This window comes from Lithobates pipiens, unplaced genomic scaffold (genome assembly GCF_037356315.1).
Source record: "Lithobates pipiens isolate NorthernLeopardFrog02 unplaced genomic scaffold, aLitPip1_a1.2 Scaffold_23, whole genome shotgun sequence".
Classification (NCBI taxonomy): Eukaryota; Metazoa; Chordata; class Amphibia; order Anura; family Ranidae; genus Lithobates; species Lithobates pipiens.
Genome location: NW_027507785.1, coordinates 98,899,122 through 98,921,417, shown reverse-complemented (window position 1 = coordinate 98,921,417; position 22,296 = coordinate 98,899,122). Strand labels below are relative to the sequence as shown.

The 22,296-nt window shown below is 42.6% G+C and overlaps 1 protein-coding gene across 4 annotated transcripts in view; it reads right to left on the bottom strand.

The window, feature by feature from the left end:
* Positions 1-22,296, bottom strand: part of PHF2 (PHD finger protein 2) — a 429,233-nt gene that overhangs the window by 112,281 nt on the left and 294,656 nt on the right. The window lies entirely within an intron of this gene.

Genomic DNA, 22,296 nt, shown 5'->3' with positions numbered 1-22,296 from the left:
TAAGAGGTGTTTAAACCATAAACCATAAAACATTGATATAATCTTAACATGGAGAGATGTTCCATGAGGCATACAAGTTCATTCCTAATTTTTCAAATATTTTCTAGAACAGTGGTGTTCAAACTTTAGCCTTTGGGCCGAATGCAGACCTTTGCTTGCTTTTACCCGGCCCTTGGAGCACTGTTTCTCCCACTGGTAAAAGGCACTATTCCTCCCACTAACACCAATGATGAGGCACCATTCCTCCCACTGACACCAATGATGAGGCACCATTCCTTCCACTGGTACATACAACTACCCACTGCCCCCCACGCATAACTGGCCTTTGACATATGTCGCCCTTCCATGTGCTCTTTGCTGCAAACAAAACCAAAGTAAAATTCACAGCTCAACTTACCGACCACTTACACCACCCACTGCCCTACTGATACCATCCACTGGCCCCCAAAAATGTAATTGTAAAAAAATAAATAAATAAATAGAGAACTAATGACACCATCCTGCACTTACTACCCACCTCCATACACGATGTACCACTCCTCTCCTGCACATACTAGTTACCTCCACATGCCTCACCTGCACATACTCACTTCCATACACTCCATACTCCTCTCTTGCACATACTATCCACTGCCGCACAGTCCGCATTGTACATTCCCTATTTAACATTACCGCATTTTGCACTATGTAGGCATCTCAGACTCTACTAAACCACACCCAATTTAAGCCACGTCCAATATTTAGCACAATTTAAGCCACGCCAACATTTTGATGCAGCAGGCTTGGTCGTGTTTTTTTATACTAGGGCATACTTTTTATCTTGCACACGGCCCTGCTGATTTTATTTAAAGAATAGACACGTGGGAAAGGTATTCCCTAGCAAGTAAACTGCAATATTGGAAATAGCTAGATTGGGTTCTGACTACAAAGAAGCAGCGTTATGTTCCAAGAAGTTTTCATATATAGATCAGAACAAAAGAGGTTTTTTTTGGGACTTTAGATGAGACACATGTAGCCATGCATCTCCATCCCTATATCTGGTACATAGAGAGGGGTTTCGGGGCTTTGAATGAGGTGTGTATGATGGGACTCAGAAAGTGATATGGACGTGTTTATTGTCTAAAACACACAGCAATAGCATGCAGCAGTGGATCCATGGAGTATAGTAAACACATGAACCGCATACTGCAAACCATAAACATATACGGTAAATGTCAACTTGTACATATCATTGTTAAAAAGGTATTCCTCCATGAAACGAATCCTAAAACACAAGGTATGGTCCTATGAGTGAACATGACGCATCAATGTAAGCCCGGCGCGTTTCATGGCAATAATGCCACTCTTCAGGGGCGGATGCGTGGTAAATTTAGATCTGCAAGGAGACATAAGCATGTCACATAAAAATTCTAATCGTGCAACCCAACGAAGGGAGGAAATGAAGTTGAGTAGAGAAGATAAATATATCCATCTCCTGGACTACTTACATGTTAGCAGCATGTGAAGGTATGTACAGGACAGCATATGGGCTAGCACAATTGTCTGATATTTTTACCTTCTCTACTCAACGTCATTGCTTCCCTTAGTATGCATCATGTTTACTCATAGGACCATACCCTGTGTTTTAGGATTTGTTTCATGGAGGAATACCTTTTTAACAATGATATGTACAAGTTCACATTTATATGTTTATGGTTTGCAATATGCTGTTCATGTGTTTACTATACTCCATGTATCCAATGGTGAATGCTATTGCTGTGTGTTGCAGACAGTAAACATATCCATATTACTTTGTTCTACTTGCGGAGTCCCATCATACTCACCTCATTCAAAGTCCCAAAACCCTACTCTATGTACCAGATATAGATAAGTGGCTTTGAATTATGGGGATCAACTACTTGTGTGTCTTGTCTGCAGTAACGTTAAAAGAAACTCTACCTTACATGAAACAATGTAATGATACCTCTCATACAGAGAGATTAGACATTTTCTGAGAACTAGTTCTCTTCTAATTCCTAAGCCTTCATGGTTAGCTCTGTAGAAGACCTGCGCTGTGATTGGCCTGAGCCGCGATTCCCGGAAGTAACCTCCGGGATAGATGTCGCCTGCCAGAAGACGACACGAGGATGGCTGCGGGGGCTTTGTTCTCGGGTAAGTAATTCATAATGAGCTAGTATGCTATGCATACTAGCTCATTATGCCTTTATCTTGCAGGGTGTTTTTTTTTTCAAGAGGGTTTACAACCACTTTAATCCTTCTCTATGGGGAGTTGATTATAAAATACAAAGCAACAAGTTTATCTGCTTTGCAGGGCAAAGTAATAGGTTCACTTACGGTAGAACTATAGGCAAAAAATGTTTTCCCCATTTTGGATAGACCAAGGGAGGGTTATAACCCCTGTCAGATTTCTTTTCGCCATCTGTGTCCCATTGGGGTGATTTACCTTCACTTCCTGTCCCAAAGCCAAACAGGGAGTGAGATGACATCCCTGCAAATTAAGGGAACTCCTTGGGGGACCCCCAGCTCACCAGAACCAGTGAGCCGATTGGAAGATTTCCCCTTGATTACTTTTCTGGGGACAACCCAACATTTTCTTTTACTTTTCTACTTTAATTCTTCTGAGCTTACTGTGTGACTTTTCACAGAGGGTTGCAGATTTTCTGAAATTAATGGGGCACGGCTCTTCTTTAATTATACAAGTGATCTAAACTGCAGTCTTTTCATGTTAAAAATCACTTTGTTTCATGAAGAACTCATGTATTTCTACATATGAATCTTAAAAGAAAATGTACAAACTACAAAAGAGTGTTTATGACAGGCTCTAGGGAATTCTGTTACACTTGTAATGAATTATTGATTTCATTTATGGATTATATACATAAAAAATAGACATGCCTATTAAGCATTTATTGATTCATTTGAAAACATTTATTTAAACAAATTGCTTACATGACACGAGAAATGAGACATGACAGGAGATGGATGGTAAGGCCAACTTGCAAAGAATTATTAATACAGCGCACGGCGGTTTATTAACAATTCAAGTCATTTTCAAATGGGAAAAGCAGCAACAGAGAATAAAGAAGAATCTGTTGTTAATAAACAGCTATGCATCATTGTCTTAATAAGGCCTTTAGAGTGTTCATGTTAACCCTTTCAAGAGGAAGTAAACCCTGATGAGTTTACTTCCTCTTTCATTCCCTGCAAAGGTAAAGCATAATGGACTACTATGCATCGCATAGTAGCCCATTATGTGTCACTTACCTGACACAGGAGCCAGCGAAGTCGCCGCTGTCCCCTGTAGTCCGGCGCATCCATCTTCTCGGTGGGTCTCGCTGCTCCGCTGCTGTCATTCGGCGAAGCCGTGATGATGTCACTCCCGCGCATGCGCACGGGAGCCGCCACTCGCGGCATATCGCCATAGACCGCGGCGCAATCAATGCGCCTGCGCGCCGCTGTCTACGGCGCATGCGCTGTAGACAGCGGTGCTGTCTTTCGGCAAATATCTCCTAAACCGTGCAGGTTTAGGAGATATTTTTGGGACCTACAGGTAAGCCTTAATCTAGGCTTACCTGTAGGTCAAAGTGTGTTGTAAGGGTTTACAACCACTTTCATGACTAAGCCTATTTTTGGCATTTGGTGTTTACAAGTTAAAATCCATATTTTTTGCTAGAAAATTACATGGAACCCCCAAACATTACATATATATTTTTAGCAGAGACTCTAGAGAATAAAACGGCGATTGTTGCAATATTTTATGTCACACGGTATTTGCGCAGTGGTGTTTTAAACGCAACTTTTTGGGAAAAGGGACATTTTCATGAATTTAAAAAAAACGAAACAGTAACATTAGCCCAATTTTTTTGCATAATGTGAAAGATAATGTTACTCCGAGTAAATAGATACCAAACATGTCACACTTTATAATTGCACGTACTCGTGGAATGACGACAAAGTACGGTACCTAAAAATCTCAATAGGCGACGCCTTAAATTTTTTTTTACGGTTACCAGGTTAGCGTTACAGAGGAGGTCTAGTGCTAGAATTATTGCTCTCGCTCTGACGATCGTGGCGATACCTCACATGTGTGATTTGAACACCGTTTACATATGCGGGCATGACTTCCGTATGCGTTTTCTTTGCTTCGCGAGCTTGCGGGGACGGTGGGCGCTTTAAAAAAATATATTTTTTAATTTATTTTAAAATGAATAAATGTTTTTTTTTTTTTTTTATTAAAAATGTATCACTTTTATTGCTGTCACAAGGAATGTAAACATCCTTGTGACAGTAATAGGTGGTGACAGGTACTCTTTATGGAGGGATCAGGGGTCTTGAAACATATAGTTAACCCTTTGATCACCCATAGAAGTTAACGCCTTCCCAGCCAGTGTCATTAGTAGAGTGACAGTGCATATTTTCAGCATTGATCACCGTATTAGTGTCACTGGTTCCCAAAAAACTGTCAAAAGAGTCCAAATTGTCCACCGCAATATCTTAATCCCGCTATAAATCCCTGATTGCTGCTATTAATAGTAAACAAAAAAAATTATAATCCATAAATATATCCCATAGTTTGAAGACGCTATATCTTTTGCACAAACCAATCAATATACACTTATTGGGATTTTTTTTCAACAAAAATAAGTAGCAGAATACATATTGGCCTAAACTGATGAAGAAATCAGATTTTGTAAAATTTTTTATTGGATATGTTTTATAGTAGAAAGTAAAAAAAAAATCATTTTGTTTGTTGGGATATTTATTATAGCAAAAAGTCGTGTTTTTTTCAAAATTGTCGCTCTTTTTTTTGTTTATAGCTCAAAAAATTAAAAATGCAGAGGTGATCAAATACCACCAAAAAAAGCTCTATTTGTGGGAAAAAAGGACATACTTTTTTTTTAGGGTAAAGCATCGCACAACCGTCAGTTAAAGTAATGCAGAGCCTTATCGCAAAAAATGGCCTGGTCATGAAGGGGGGTAAATCTTCCGGAGCCAAAGTGCTTCAATTATAAATATTTGACACAATTTTCTAATATCAGCCTATCTATGCCAAACCTAACTCAAACTGGTAATGATAGCAAAGCAATTGCCTGAGAAAATAATATTCAGAAAGCATATGTAAACCCTAACAATCAACATCTCCTATTTGTTCCCTTTGGGTCTGTTATATTTTGAAAGTTTTTTTAGGATATATCTGTTCAATAATAATAAAAAAAAAAAAAAAAATCCTGTTGCTGGTGGCAGAAATCTTGAGATGATAACTTCCTGTGCTCTCTGTCTGTGCTGTACTCTTATCAGTTAGCATTGTTCCCAGTTATCTCCGTGGACTTTAAAACATTGTTTGTAGTCCCAACACACTTCTTGTCATCGGGTGAAAACTTCACTCCTCCACAGATACCGGTTGTCACTCTAGTGCAGACAATGTGTCTTGGGTTTAGATATTACCGTATATACTCGAGTATAGGCCGACCCGAATATAAGCCGAGGCCCCCAATTTACCCCCAAAAAAACTGGCAAACTTATTGACTCGTGTATAAGCCGAGGGTGAGACATGCCTGTCCATCCCTGTGTGTGTGTCCGTCCATCCCTGTGTGTCCGTCCATCCCTGTGTGTCCGTCCATCCCTGTGTGTCCGTCCATCCCTGTGTGTCCGTCCATCCATCCCTGTGTGTGTGTGTGTCCATCCATCCATCCATCCCTGTGTGTGTGTGTCTCCATCCATCCATCCATCCATCCCTGTGTGTGTGTGTCTCCATCCATCCATCCATCCATCCCTGTGTGTGTGTGTCTCCATCCATCCATCCCTGTGTGTGTGTGTGTCTCCATCCATCCATCCATCCGTGTGTGTGTGTCTCCATCCGTGTGTGTGTGTGTGTGTGTGTGTGTGTGTGTGTGTGTGTGTGTGTGTGTGTGTCCAGCCTACCTGTGTCCCGAGCCTTTGTCCCGAGCCTCCGTCCCGTGTCGTGCCTTGCCTTCGTCCCGTCCCGTCCCGTCCTGTCCCGTGCCGTGCCTTGCCTTGCCTCCGTCCCGTGCCCTCTTCGTCGGCGGCCATTGTAAAATTCAAAAGCCGCGCCTCCTCCTTCGCCTGTGATAGGCGGAACACTGAATTTCCCAGCAGCCTGTGTTCCGCCTATCACGGACGTCGTATCATCCTCGTCCGTAGTACGAGGATGAGAAGATGCCCGTGATAGGCGGAACACAGGCTGCTGGGAAATTCAGTGTTCCGCCTATCACAGGCGAAGGCGGAGCCGGAGGCGCGGCTTTTGAATCAGAATGGCCGCTGTCTGTCTGCTCGACACGCTGATCGAGCGGGCAGACAGCGATGACTCGAGTATAAGCCGAGGGGGGCACTTTCAGCCTCAAAAAAGAGGCTGAAAATCTCGGCTTATACTCGAGTATATACGGTATAATTATTTTACAAGATTTATATAGCGCCAACAGTGTGTGCAACCCTTTACAACATGAGAGCAGACAGTACAGTTACAATACAATTCAATACAACAGGTATAAAACAAAAAGCTCCGCATCTGTCCCCCGCTGGCTCTGCAGAACTGAGCGATCAAACACATCTGATCACTCAGTTCTCCCCCTCCACTCTGAGTAGAGAGCTGTGACTGTCAGTCACCAGCTCTCTGCTGTCCCCTCCAGTGCTCACTGGTGCGCTGTGCTGTGCAGGGGTTGGGAGGGGCTGGTTCAGGCTCTTATGCTGCATACACACGACCGGACTTTGACAGCAATGGTCCGAAGGAACGAATCTGCTGGACAATTAGATCGTGTGTGGGCTTCATCAGACCTTTGCTGTCCAAAAATCAGACAGATTTTAGATTTAAAACATGTTTCAAATCTTTCCGCTGGACTCAAGTCCGGTGGAAAAATCCATTTGTGTGTATGCTAGTCCAATGGACGAAAACTGACGCGAGGGCAGCTATTGGCTACTGGCTATGAACTTCCTTATTCTAGTCTGGTCATACGTCATCAGGTACAAATCCGTCGGACTTTGGTGTGATTGTGTGTGGCCAAGTCCGTTCATTCGGAAAGTCCGTTGGGAAGACAGTCGGACCTAGTCTGCCGGAAAGTCTGGTTGTGTGTATGCAGCATTAGTAGATTGCTGAGAGGCTGAGCCAGGTGCTGGTTCAGGCATCTGTGTGGATCCCAACCATGTAGCCCGCTGTCGGCTGAAAACAGGTCACACTCCTGTGACCTACAGGTAAAGTACAGCCAAAAAAGCTTTGGCTACAAGTCTCTTTTAACCACTTCCCATCCCTCGTATAGTAATATGACGGCCGCCAGGTGGCCATCATATGACGTCCTTAGCTTCCCAGCTGTCTAGGGGGCGCATGCCCGCATCACTCGGGAGCCGATGTGTGTGCCTGGCAGCTATGATGTCTGCCGGGCATCCGCAACTGCTTGTCACAGAGCAGGGATATGGATCTGTGTGTGTAAATGGACATGTCCTGTCAGGGGAGAGGAGGCAGATCATGTGTTCCTTGTATTTAGGAACACTGATCAGTCGCTTCCCCAAGTCAGTCTCCTCCCCCCCAGTTAGAATCACTCCCTAGGTAACACATTTAACCCCTTGATCATCCCCTAGTGTCAACCCCTTCCCTGCCAGTGACATTTATACTGTAATCAGTGCGTAGTTATAGCACTGATCACTGTATAATTGTCAATGGTCCCAAAATAGTGTCAAAAGTGTCCAATCTGTCCGCCGCAATATCACAGTCCTGACAAAAAAATGCAGCTCGCTACCATTACTATTAAAAAAATTATAATGATTCAAATTTCATAAATCTATCCCTTATTTTGTAGGCGCTATAACTTTTGCACAAACCAATCAATATATTTTACCAAAAATATATATAGAAGAATACATATCGGCCTAAACTGAGTAAGAACATTTTTTATTTTTTTTTAAATTGGGATATTTATTATAGCAAAAAAGTAAAAGATATTGGGGGTTATTTACGAAAGGCAAATCCACTTTGCACTGCAAGTGCACTTGGAAGTACAGTCGCTCTAAATCTAAGGGGTAGATCAGAAATGAGTGGAAGCTCTGCTGATTTTATCATCCAATCATGTGCAAGCTAAAATCCTTTAAGTTTAGGTTAGAGTTAAATTAGAAAAAACCCACTATGTGTTCACACAGCATACCCAAAAATATATATATTTTTAAAATATTTTCTTTACATTTCTAGTTGTTTCTATGGAGCAGGTTGATACATAAGACTGCAAGCTATTCAGTACGAACAGATGGGATTAAAAATACATTACCCTATAATTCCCCACCCAAGCTTTGAGCTCTTTACCCCTATGTTAGGACAGACAGTATGCAAATATGGTTTACAACTGATAATGAGATCTGTCAGCACAAACGCAGGCAGGGTTAATTATGATTTTCACAGCCCCTTCGTTAAATCTGCATAGAAGAGGAACGCTAAGTGGGATTTTTAAGCACAAAGGTAATTAGCAATTAAAAAATAACATTTTAAAAATTTAATTCATAAAAAAATAAACCCCAAACCAAAAATGTAATATATTGCAGCTTACCAATCATTAGATGTTTTATTTTTTAGCCCCCCCCCTCTGTTTTTACCTGGTGATCTGGCCGGTAACACACCTCCCGTATTAGAGTGACCCCACTCTGTATGAAGGAGCACAGGGGTCAACTCTGGACAGTAACATAGTTAGTCTTAGGGGAGGACAGTGTTCGATGTAGTAGCAGATTTAAATACACTAACAAGCTGAAGCCAAACTCCAGCTCACACTTTATAATCCATTACAGCAAACAGTTAAGTTATGCTATGTAAAACAAAGCATGTGACAAATATAATGTACTGTAAGTGTTATGACAAATTGCCTGAAAATGTGGAAATACATTTCAGAAGTGGTATTAAAGTCTTTTTTTTCCTAAATCAGAAAAAAATATAATTCACGTGCATTAAAAGTTTTTAAAAACTCCTGGCACAGGGTAACAGAGAGAAGAATATAGCGGTGCAGCCAGGGAATCATTGAAAAGGGAATATCCGTGGAGTAAATATAAAACAAAAAAAATTAAGTGCATTTCAAAGTTTTTTTTTTTTTTATTTGACTTTAACCAGTTGCCACCCGCCGCTGCAGTTTTACTGTGGCAGAGTGACACGGCTGGGCAAAACAACATTATGTTACGTCGCCTTGCCATGTGGCCGCTAGGGGTGTGTGCCTGCTGCTCGCCCCTGGAGCCGATGCGAGTGATCGGTGGGCGCAATGACCGATCACACAGATCCCGGTTCTCTGAGGGGAGAAGAGACTGATCGTGTGTTCATACAAAGTATGAACAGCGATCTGTCATCTCCCCTAGATAGTCCCATCCCCCCTTCAGTTAGAACACAGAGAGGGAACACATTTAACCCCTTAATCGTCCCCTAGTGTTAACCTTTTCCCAGCCAGTTACATTTTCACAGTAATCAGTGTATTTTTATAGCACTGATTGCTATATAAATACCAATGGTCCCAAAAATGTGTCACAAGTGTCCAATGTGTCCACCATAATGTTGCAGTCCCGATAAAAGTCGCAGATCGCTGCCATTACTAGTAAATAAATAAAAATCCTATCCCCTATTTGTAGACGCTATAGCTTTTGCGCAAACCAATTAATATACGCTTATTGAGATTTTTTTTACCAAAAATATATAGAAGAATATGTATCGGCCTAAACTGAGGAAAAAAAATGTTTTTTTTTTAAAACATATTTTTTGGGGGGGTATTTATTATAGCAAAATGTAAAAAACAAAAAGGCGTTTTTTTCAAAATGTTGTCTCTTTTTTTGTTTATAGCGCAAAAAATAAAAACCGCAGAGGTGATCAAAGAAAGCTCTATTTGTGGGGAAAAAAAGGACGTTGAGTTTGTTTCGGAGCCACGTCGCACGACCGCGCAATTGTCAGTTAAAGTGATGCAGTGCCGAAACGCAAAAAGGGGCTTGGTCCTTTAGCTGCAAAATGGTCCGGGGCTTAAGTGGTTAATATTACTTTAAAGTGTATTTCCACTTTTGCATCCAGACTGGTAGAACACCTACTTTATATTTCACATAGCATAACAAAAAAAAAATATAAAAAAATGAAGCTTGCCTTTTTTTAGATTCTCTATTATGGATCCTAAAGCAAGGAAAACTCCCACTTGTTCTCTTTGTTTATGAGGGCGCTGGGCAGTTGTGTTTGCCATAATTAACCCTGCTTGTACTTTGCAGGCAAATCTTCATTATCAATTGTAACTATATCTGAACACTGCCTGTCCTAACAAAGGGTTAAAGTTGTAGAGGCTGGGCTTCTTGCATTGTAAGTTAATGAGGACAGACTTGGGACAGGCTCACTCTGACATTGACACCTCCCACTAAGAAACATATAAAAGGTGAGAAATCTAAAAAAAAAAAAAAAATGTTTTTGGTATGATATGTGAATGAGAACAAATATACAAGGGGGTTTTCTCAAATTTGACTTCAAAAGTGGAAAAAGCATTATAACCACTTGCAGAATGCCCACCCACAATGTACCGCAGACAGGCGGCCCGTAAAGTGCTGGTACGTTGCTGCCCATTTCCAGGTTTAGGGCGGGAGTCTGATAGCAGATTCATGGCCAGGACCTGCTGATCTGCTGTGTCCAATCACAGCCCAGAGATCTGTGTTGACTATAGACACAGGGCTCTGAACAGAGGGAACATAGTGATCTTTAGCAAAAAGCACACATTACACATTGTTAGGCACACATTTAACCCCTTGATTACCTGAGATGTTAACCCTTTCCCAGTCAGTGTCATTAGTACATTGACAGTGTAAAGTAATACCACTGATCACTGTATTAGTGTCACTGGTGATGTCAGTGGCAATTAGTCAGCTCCTACCCAGTGTCAGTTAGTGTCAGATTGCACACTGCACTATTGTCCCTTCCCCATTATAAGTCGCTGATTGCTGCCATTAGTAATTTAAAAAAAAAAAAATATATATATATATATATATATATATATATATATATATATATATATTAAAAAATTACAGTATTACAAGCTATGATATATATTTAAAAAATGACTAAATATATATCATAGTTTGTAGATGCTTTACCTTTCACATAAAGCAATCAATATACACATATTTTTTTTACTAAAGGCATGTAGCAGAATACATTTTGGGCAAAATTATTGAAGAAATTAGATTTTTTTTAAATTAATTGTATTAGATATGTTTTATAGCACAAAGTAAAAAATAATGGGATTTGCTTTTCAAATCTTTTGGTCTTTTTCATTTATATAATAAAAAAAAAGCCCAGTGGTGATCAAATACCACTTGAAAGCTCTATTTGTGTAAAAAAAGAATATAAATTTAGTTTGGGTACAGTGTTGCATGAATGCGCAATTACCAGTCAAAATAACGCAGTGCTTAATGCCAAAAAAATGGCCTGGTCAAAAAAGGGGTAAAATCTTCCAGAGCTGTGGTGGTTAAGCTCAAGATCTTCACTTTCTTGCATAAGATATACAATTTAGTCTAAATCAGATGTTCTACAATCTACTGAAGGTCCTCCTTTCAGATATTTTCTTTCAGGCATATAATATGTGTATTTTTAAATGCTCCAGTTAAGCATTTGTTTATCTGCTCATTATTCCAAGTGCATTAACTTCTAATAAATCTACGAAAATGACCGCTTCTCCCCAGCAGATGGGGCTGAAGAGTCCCTCGGCGGTGTGTTTGTTTACATTTCCTACGTATTGCACTGCAATTCGATGAGGAGGAGGTTGCGCTTCCTGTGAAAATCCGGCGACAGCCTCTGCTATGTGATGATATTGTTATTGTGAAGAAGACCGATGCAGCCAATAACAAGAATCATCATAAAAGAGAAGAGGTCCTCTCCGGGTTTTAGTGCTTTGCAAGTGGAAGGATTGCCCTTCACAACACACACTGTGCTTATTATCAGACAATATGAACACCTATTGTATAATAACTGCACACATGATATGTCTGCATTGTTTGGTGGGTTCTTTTTGTGTTTTAACACTGGCTCACCATACATCTTACAATCTCTGTATAATCAAATTTAGATCTAGCAAAACAAGACATTATTTTGTCAAAAGTATTGGGACACACACATGAAGTGTGTATTGAGTTGGCCCACCCTCTGCAGCTCTAACAGCATCAACTCTTCTGGGAAGGCCGTCCACAAGGTTTAGGAGTGTGTCTATGACCATTCTTCCAGAAGCACATTTGTGGGGTCAGGCATTGATGTTGGATGAGAAGGCCTGGCTCGCAGTGTCCACTCTAATTCATCCCAAAGGTGTTCTATCGGGTTGAGGTCAGGACTCTGTACAGGCCAGTCAAGTTCCTCCACCTCAAACTTGCTCATCCATGTCTTTATCCACTTGATAAAGGACACTGAACATTGAAGCTCGGGGATAAGGATGAGGACACTGAACATTGAAGCTCGCGGATAGGGATGAGGACACTGAACATTGAAGCTCGGGGATAAGGATGAGGACACTGAACATTGAAGCTCGGGGATAAGGATGAGGACACTGAACATTGAAGCTCGCGGATAGGGATGAGGACACTGAACATTGAAGCTCGGGGATAAGGATGAGGACAGTGAACATTGAAGCTCGGGGATAAGGATGAGGACAGTGAACATTGAAGCTCGGGGATAGGGATGAGGACACTGAACATTGAAGCAGGGGGATAGGGATGAGGACACTGAACATTGAAGCTCGGGGATAGGGATGAGGACACTGAACATTGAAGCATGTAGCTCAGGATAGGCACTGCAATGCAAAACCTACTAGGTAACAAGGGAAGTATTAGTGTTGTAACGAACGGCCCAGTGTTTGTGTTGTGTGTAACATCACTTCCGTAACATTATGTGATGGTTTCGCTGAACTGTATTGCCGAAACTATGTTGGAACGCACGGCGCGAGTGTTTGGAACGCATCGCGCATGCGCAGTACGCAATTTCTGGCGGCAACGTCACTTCCGCAGCATCCTGTGATAGGCAGCAAAATGTGACACTACATAGGCTTTGCTTTGTGCACTGGTATACATCATTTGGTGGAGGGGGATTATGGTGTGGAGTTGCTTTTCAGGGGTTGGGCTTGGCCCCTTAGTTCCACTTAAAGGAACTCTTAAAGAGGTTGTATACCCACTTTTCTAACTTTTACCTACAGGAAAGCCTATAATAAGGCTTACCTGTAGGTAAAAAAAATATCTCCTAAACCTGTACGGTTTAGGAGATATTCCCCTCGGTATGCGCCGCTGCGCATGCGCACAAGGGGGTTCTCTCCGTGAAAATCCGGCAGCGCTCGTCCGGCCGGATTTAAATCTCCCGCGCGCATGCGCGGGAGTGACGATATCGCGGCTCCGGCCACTCACAGCGCCGGAGCCGCGATACCCGGAAGAGACGCCGAGGGAGCATGTCGGCTCCCTCGGCGTGGATCGGGCGAGATGTCGGGGCCTCGTTCTAAGGTAAGTATTTCATAATGAGCTAGTATGCGGTGCATACTAGCTCATTATGCCTTTTGCTTTGCAGGTTTTAAAAAAAAAAAAAAAAAAATGCGGGTTTACTACCGCTTTAAGGTGTCAGCATACCAAGATATTTTGGACAATTTCATGCTCCCAACTTTGTGGGACCAGTTTGGGGATGGCCCCTTCCTGTTCCAACATGACTGTGCACCAGTGCACAAAACAAGGTCCATAAAGACATGGATGAACGAGTTTGGGGTGGAGGAACTTGACTGGCCTGCACAGAGTCCTGACCTCAAGCAGATAGAAAACTTTTGGGATGAATTAGAGCGCAGACTGCACAGAATCCACAGTCCAACGCCTGACCTCACAAATGCGCTTCTAGAAGAATGGTCAAACATTCCCATAGACACTCCTAAATCTTGTGGACATATTTCCCAGAAGAGTTGAAGCTGTTATAGCTACAAAGGGTGGGCCAACTCAATATTGAACCCTATGGACTAAGACTGGGATGCCAGTAAAGCTCATGTGCGTGTAAAGGCGCTACAGTACATACTTGTTGGAAGATCTAAAAGGAGATTGTACACTCAGATTGCAATGTGTGTGGTGAGCTTAAAGGGCAACTCCACTTTCATGAAAAATATATATAGAGAATAAGAAAAAATGAATATAGCATACACACTCACCAGCCACTTTATTAGGTACACCTGTTCCATTGCTAATCAGCCAATCATATGGCAGCAACTCAATGCATTTAGGCATCTAGACATGGTGAAGACGACTTTCTGAAGTTCAAACCGAGCATTAGAATTGGGAACAAAATGGATTTAAGTGACTTTGAAGGTGGCATGGTTGTTGGTGCCAGACCGGCTGGTCTGAGTATTTCTGGGATTTCCACACACAACCATCTCTTGGGTTTACAGAGCGGCAGTTGTGTGGAGGAAAATGCCTTGTTGATGTCAGAGGAGAATGAGCAGACTGGTTTGAGATGATAGAAAGGCAACAGTAACTTAAATAACCACTCGTTACAAACAAGGTATGCAGAATACCATCTCTGAACGCACAACATATTGAACCTTGAAGCAGATGAGCTACAGCAGCAGAAGGCCACACCTGCGGCTACATTTCGCATAGGTTCACCAAAATTGGACAATAGAAGATTGGAAAAACTTTGTCTGGTCTGATGAGTCTCAATTTCAGCTGCGAAATTCAGATGGTTGGGTCAGAATGTGGCATAAACAACATGAAAGTATGGATCCATCCTGCCACTTTGGGCCCCTTAGTTACAATTGAGCATTGTTTAAACACACGGCCTACCTGAGTACTGTTGCTGACCATGTGCATACCTTTATGACTACAGTGTACCCATCTTCTGATCACTACTTCCAGCAGGATAATGTCCTGATTCTCACCATGGATGTGCAGCCGACAAATCTGCAGCAACTGTGTGACCCAGGTATAATTGAGACATATTGTAATTTAATGTTATTAAAACATTTCCTTTGTAATCTGTAATGCTGAAATTTATGTAAAATTCAATGCAATATGGCAACTTTGAGATGTTCTCTACACAGTTGGTGTACAGAATGCCCCCCCCACCCCCCCCCCCCACCCCCAAAAAAAATGGCATTGCCTGCTTGTGTGTTTGGCTCACCGATTTTCCCAGAAATCTGCACTTAGACCCCTTTCACACCAGGGCGTTTTGCAGGCGCTATAGCGTTAGAAATATCGCCTGCAATCCACCCTAAAAAAGCTGCACCATTGTCTGTAGTGTCAAAGCCCGAGGGCTTTCACACTACAGCGGTGCGCTGGCAGGACGACAGGGAAAAGTCCTGCCAGCAGCTTCTTTGGAGCGGTGTGTTTACCGCACCTCCACCGCTGCTCCCCATTGAAATCAATGGGGCAGCGATGTAATACCGCCAGCAAAACGCCGCTATTGCAGCGTATTGCTGGCGGTTTTAACCCCTTCTCGGCCGCTAGCAGTGGGTAAAAGCGCCCCGCTAGCGACCAAAATGTGCCGCAAATCTGGTGGTAAAACGCTGCTAAAAATAGCGGCGTTTTACCGCCGACGCTATGGGCGGTGTGGTGTGAAAGGGGTCTAAGATACAAGTCTGATTTTAGGCACCACCCACAAGAAAATTACATTTTTATATGCGCAAAAGGTTAACCACTGCAACTTTTCTCATTAGAACACTGCAAGTTCCTTAGCTGATTAATAATCAGCAAGTCACTCCCATTCAGAATCAGTTCTGCACAAGACGCAATCTAACAAAAAAAACAAAACGATTCCCTGCAACAAAGGTTAGGAATCTGTAACAATGTTTGTTAAAGTGTTTGTTAAAGGGGATGTAAAGGTACATTTTTTTTTCACCTTAATGCATTCTATGCATTAAGGTGAAAAAACATCAGACAATGCCGGCCCCCCCGTTTTACTTACCTGACCCCTCGAAAGTCCCGCGCTTGCACCCGACATCCTCTTCGCCGATCAGCCTGGCCGCTGATTGGTTACAATGGATGGATTGAAAGCAGCTGTCAATCACATCCAATAACGCAGCGCGCCGGGGGCGGGGCCGAGTGATACATTGAGCAGCTATGGCCACAAGGCTGTATCACGGGAGCGTGCCCGCAAGCATTTCTTACCATGCGAGGGATCTCACATGAACGTGAGAAGTCCTTGTGGGGGAAAGTTGAGACAGCCGCCGAGGGACCCCAGAAGAGCAGGTTCGGAGCCACAAAAAAATACCTTTACAACCCCTTTAACCCAAAAAAATCATTCAGATCCTGGTCCCTTAAAGCAGACAGCACAGTGCTTGTGCTGTGTATTCTACCCCCTCCAAATTGTAAAAAAATAAAAAAACCTCCCCGAACCTGCCACTTCTTGTATCCGCCTCTTTGTACTGACCACGAAAATCAGGGCTACTGGGCCCACACCACAGTGGTCAGAGTGCGTCCCTCTGTCATCTGCAGCCTGCTCTCAGCTCTTCTGCGGGAGACCACATGATCTCCCCGGCTGACATCAGAGGGAGATCTCGGCCCCTCCCCCAGAAGCCAAGTATTGAAGCTGTAAAGCGGCTGCGAGTCACGTGATCGGCTGAAGATTACTCTAAATAGGTATTTACAACGCTCGTTTTTAGAAAGGACTTACACAGTGTGGTATGCCAGGCTCTAATAGAGGGGCTGGCAGTGATTTATAAATTTGACTTAAACACTTTAAATCCCTGCAATGTTTCATGGGGACCACCCCCTGCTTCTTCGGAAGAGTAAAGAGAAGAAAGCAGCACTATGCAGTATATACCTGACTGCAACGAAAAATATATATATATACTGCATAGTGCTGCTCTTTTCTCTTCTTTATTCTCTGGAAAAAGAAGCAGGTGGTCCCTGCGAAAGCGCGTAAAGATATTCATCAACCTACAGTATCAAAAATGCCTATACTTAATGGGCCCCTGCTATCAGGGACAATCTGTAGCATAGTAGGAGGCTGATCTGTTATGTAAAGGTAGAAGAACCTGCATACTCAGTAAGTGATTCAATTAGCTGCTGAAAGTTCTTGAAAAACGGAGGGTTTAAAAACCTTTTAACCACTTAAGCCCCAGACAATTTGGCTGGCCAAAGACCAGAGGACTTTTTGCGATTCGGCACTGCGTTGCTTTAACTGACAATAGCGCGGTCGTGCGACGTGGCTCCCAAACAAAATCAACATGCTTTTTTCCCCACAAATAGAGCTTTCTTTTGGTGGTATTTTATCACCTCTGCGTTTTAGAATTTTTGCACTATAAACAAAAAAAGGGAGACAATTTTGAAAAAAAACACAATTTTTTACTTTTTGCTATAAAAAATATCTCCAAAAAATATATAAAAAAACATTTTTTCCTCTCAGTTTAGACTGATATGCATTCTTCTACATATTTTTGGTAAGAAAAAAAACGCAATAAGTGTATATTGATTGGTTTACACAAAAGTTATAGCGTCTACAAAATAGGGGATAGTTTTATGGCATTTTTTTTTTTTTTACTAGCATGATAAAAAATCACGGACACGTTAGGCAATGTTGACACATTTTTGAGACCATTAAAAATGCACTGATTACTGTAATAATGTCACTGGCAGTGAAGTGGTTAACACGAGAGGGCAGTGAAGGGGTTAAGTGTGTCCTAGTTTGTGTTCTAACTGAAGGGCGGTGGGGACTGTGCAGGGAAGATAACAGAGTATGAACAGACAATCTGTCAGTTCTCCCCTCAGAGAATGGGAAACTGTGTGTTTACCGCGGGGGCGGTGAATGAGACCGCCGGGCACTCACATCGGCTCGGGGGGCAAGCGCACCTGCCCCCTAGTAGCTGTCTATGGTACTGACGTACCATGACAGCAATTTGCACAGCCGTGCCATGTTGCCGCAGTATAACTGCGGTGGCAGGTCGGCAATTGGATAAGGTTTCATTCATATGGCCAAAAAACCCGATATACAAGAGTTTCTTAACTGCTTGTCGACTGTATAATATTAACGGCAGCTGAATGGCTCTCCTGAGCTAGATCATGTACCTAATAAGTGATCCAGGACTTCCAGGTAGGAGTTGTGCATGCTATGTCTAATGGATGTCTGCCGGCACCCACTGGTCGGCGAGGAGAGACATAGAACAGAGCTCTGCCTATGTAAACAAGGCAGAGCTCTGTTCTGTCAGCAGAGGTGTGATGGATTTTCTTTAATCACATCCCTTAGTAAAAACAGTGTACACAAAAACACTGGTTAGGCACACGTTTAACCATTTTCCAGGCAGTATCATTAATACAGTGACAGTGCATATTTTTAGCACTGATCACTGTATTAGTGTCACTGGTTCCCAAAAAAAGTGTCAAAAGTGTCCAATTTGTCCACCGCAATATCGCAATCCTGCTATAAGTCAAAGTCGCTGATCGCCGCCATTAATAGTAAAAAATAAAAAATCCATAAATATATCCCATAGTTTGAAGACGCTATAACTTTTGTGCAAACCAATCAATATATGCTTATTGGCACTATATTAGTGCCAAAAGTGTCAAAAGTGTCTGTAATGCCGCGTACACACGAGCGGACTGTATGGCGTACTTAGTTCGTCATACAATCCGACGGACAGTCCGTCGTACTTTCGACTATACGGACTTGACCACACACGGATGCACAAACAGTCCGTCGAAAGCTTGCGCGATGACGTGTACAGCACGTACGACGGGACTAGAAATAGGAAGTCCAAGACACAGCAAAGCACCCTTCCGCCGTGTAAATCCTTTCTGGGCATGCGCCATTCTTAGTCCGTCGAACTAGCATACTGACGAGCGGATTGTCCGCTGAAACCAAAGTACGACGGACAGAATTTCGAAAAATCCGAAAAAGTCCGCTGAAGCCCACACACGAGCGGATTATCCGCTGAAATGTGTTTCGACGGACTAAGTACGCCATACAGTCCGCTCGTGTGTACGCGGCATTAGTGTCAGATTGTCTGCCGAAATATCGCAGTCCCGCCATAAGTCGCTGATCGCCGCCATTACTAGTAAAAAAAATAATACAAATTCCAGTATATATCCCATAGTTTGTAGAAGCTATAACTTTTTTGCAAATCAATATACGCTTATTGGGATTTTTTTGTTATGAAAAGCATGTAGCAGAATACATATTGGCCTACATTTGTGAAGAAATTGTATTTTTTTAATTTTTTCATTGAATATGTTGTTTTTTTTCAAAATTGTGTGTCTTTTTCTGTTTATAAGGCAAAAAATAAAAAACGCAGTGATGATCAAATACTACCAAAAAAAGCTCAAAGTACAGTATCGCAAAGAAAAAGGCCATGGAGGGGGGTAAATCTTCTGGAGGTCAAGTGGTTAATTACGGATCGGAATGCAGCTGCATTGTTTTCAATGGAACTATTCACGCAGATGCATAAGCATGAGCTCCTTTCAGATCCGTAACACAGAATCCAAAATCTAAGAATATGCGTTTTATGCATAAAAGAATGTATAGGCGTTTGTAAGCGCATAAATTAAGTCTTAACAAAGGGGACAAAAACGTATCATAAAAACAAATTATGCACACATATGTAATCTACATATATCTTAATGCATCTATAGATAAAAATATTTACTGATTATTGCTTAGGAAATTTTATTCTAGAAGTGTAAGTGTACAAGTGTTCAAGTGTAATAACATCAGTAATGCCCCATACATACGGTCGGAGATTCCGACTACAAAATCCGTCTGATTTTTTCTGACGGATTTTGGCCCAAACTTGTCTTGCATACCCACGGTCGCAACAAAGTTGTCGGAAAATCCAATCGTTCAGAACGCGGTGACATAGAACACATATGATGGGACTATAAAGAGGACAGTAGCCAATAGCTTTTGTCTCGTAATTTATTCTGAGCATGTGTGGCACTTTGTCCGTCGGAATTGTCTACACACGATTGGAATTTAAACAATCGGATTTTGTTGTTGGAAAATTTTAGATCCAGATCTCAAACTTTGTGTGTTGGAAATTCCGACCGAGAAAGTCCGGTGGAGCCCAATCACGATTGGATTTTCTGACAACAAGATCCGATCGCACATTTTCCATCGGAAAGTCCGACCGCGTGTACCTTTGGTAACATGTTACACCTGTGCTCAGGGTGTAACATGTAACAGCAGCAGCCCTGATCAGCCCCGATCCCCTACTGGGACAGCAGGCTAGGGATCCTCTCCACTCATTATACCGTTACATGACCATATCCACTGTCACTACCGAATAAGTCCAAATAGTAGCAGTGGGCCCCTCTAGGGATCCTCTCCCCACATCCACTGTCACATTTTAAGACCAGCGCAGCTGTGTGGGGCCCCCGTCGACACAGCCAAATCATTCATTCACAGTGATCTTTGAATGAACTACAAGTCCCATCTGCCATTGCGGCAGATGGTTTGTAGTCTTCAATTAACTACCTGAGCACTCAATGTCTCCCTTGTAGTTCACTAACATTTTCATTACAGCTGAGTATCTATCTGCCTGTGTGAGGGTATAGACAGAGAGTGTCTGCAGGAGCCTGCCATTGCAACCACAATCCACTGATCGTGAGTGCAAAAGTGCTTATAAACTTTTTTTTTTTATCTGCAAAATCATGTGCTTGTATTATTTATTTATTTATTTTTTATTTTTTTTACAAAAGGTTAACTTAGCCTTTAAAGTCAGTGTATGCGCTCGTTAAAAATGTTTAATGTGTTGCCATAGACATTCATTATTCACGCAACATATACCGACTGAAAAAATAAATAATAAAATAAAAAAACAGTATAACAGTATACTATACTACAGTATAGTATAAATAAAAAATAAAAAAAGGTGCAGCATGATTCAAATGTGGAAAAACACCGGCATTTAAATCTTCACTGAGAATAGTCACCTATTTTTGGTACACTTGGTTCTATTCCAAAATAGTTGCAAACACAAAGAATAGGCTGCAGTGTGTACATAGTGAACGGCATTTTATTAATTACATACCAGCTACAGATTATCAAGGATTCTGCTCCTCTGATTTATTACAGGAGTCATACACAGCACACTGATAACGTGATCACTCTACTCTGCCTGACGCTGATCACAGGGTGGAAACTACCGCAAGTTAGAGCTTCACCATTCTTGACAAAATGAGAATCACAATTTTTTTTACTTAGCCCGTGCACACACGGTCGGACATTCCGACAACAAAATCCGTCGGATTTTGTCCGAAACTTGTGTTGCATACACACGGTCGGACAAAGTTGTCGGAAAATCAGATCGTACGTAACGTGATGACGTTATTTCGTTACGACGGGACAACGTTCAGGCTAGTAGCCAATAGCTTTGGTCTAGGAATTTGATCTGAGCATGCGTGGCACTTTGTCCAATCGGAATTCTCTACACACAATCGGACAAAGTCCGATCGGATCATGTTGCCGGAAAGTTTTATAGCCCAGCTCTAAAACAGTCCGATGGAGCCTACACACAGTCGGATTATCCGACAACACGGTCCGATCGGACATTTTCCGTCGGAATGTCCGACCGTGTGTACAAGGGCTTAGAATAAAAAGATCACGATTCTCGTGACATAATTTTATTTTTAAGGAGAGAGAGAGATTGATAGAGAGAGTGATTGATTTATTTATGGAGAGCCTCTCCTCTCCTCTCGGGTGTCACCCCCCTCTCCTCTCAGGGGGGTCTTCTTTCAAGTGACCCCCCCTTTTCCTCTCAAGTATCCCCCTATCAGGTGCCCCTACTTATCTCAGGTGTCCCCCTTTTTTCCCAACTCTCTCTCTCTAGTGATCTCCCTCCCCCTGTCAGGTACCCCCAATCGAAGGATCCCCCCCCCATGTTAGCTGTCCCCCTTGCTCTCTCTCTTTCTCTCAGGTGTCCCCCCTCCCTGTTTCTTCCTCTGTCATGTGTCCCCCCTCCGTCAGGTGTCACCTCACCTGCTGCTGGATCTTGCCGTCCTCTGTCACCACCCAGTGTGTTGTGGCCCCGGAGGGACACACCTGGCACAGCAGGCAGAACACCCCTAGCAGAAAGGCCCCCGATCCGGACGGTTCCGGTCAGGGCTCCAGTCTCGGCCCGATCCTGCTCTCCGCCATGCTTCCCACTGACATCACGCGCTCGGACACACACAGGAAGAGGCACCGTCCCCTACCTACCAACACCAGGGGGCGGGGCTGTCACTCTGACATACAGGCATACCCCACTTTTAAGTACACAATGGGGTTTATTTACTAAAGCTGGAAAGCGCAAAATCAGGCTCCCTTCTGCATAGAAACCAATGAGCTTCCAACCCCAGCTTGTTCAATTAAGCTTTGGTAAT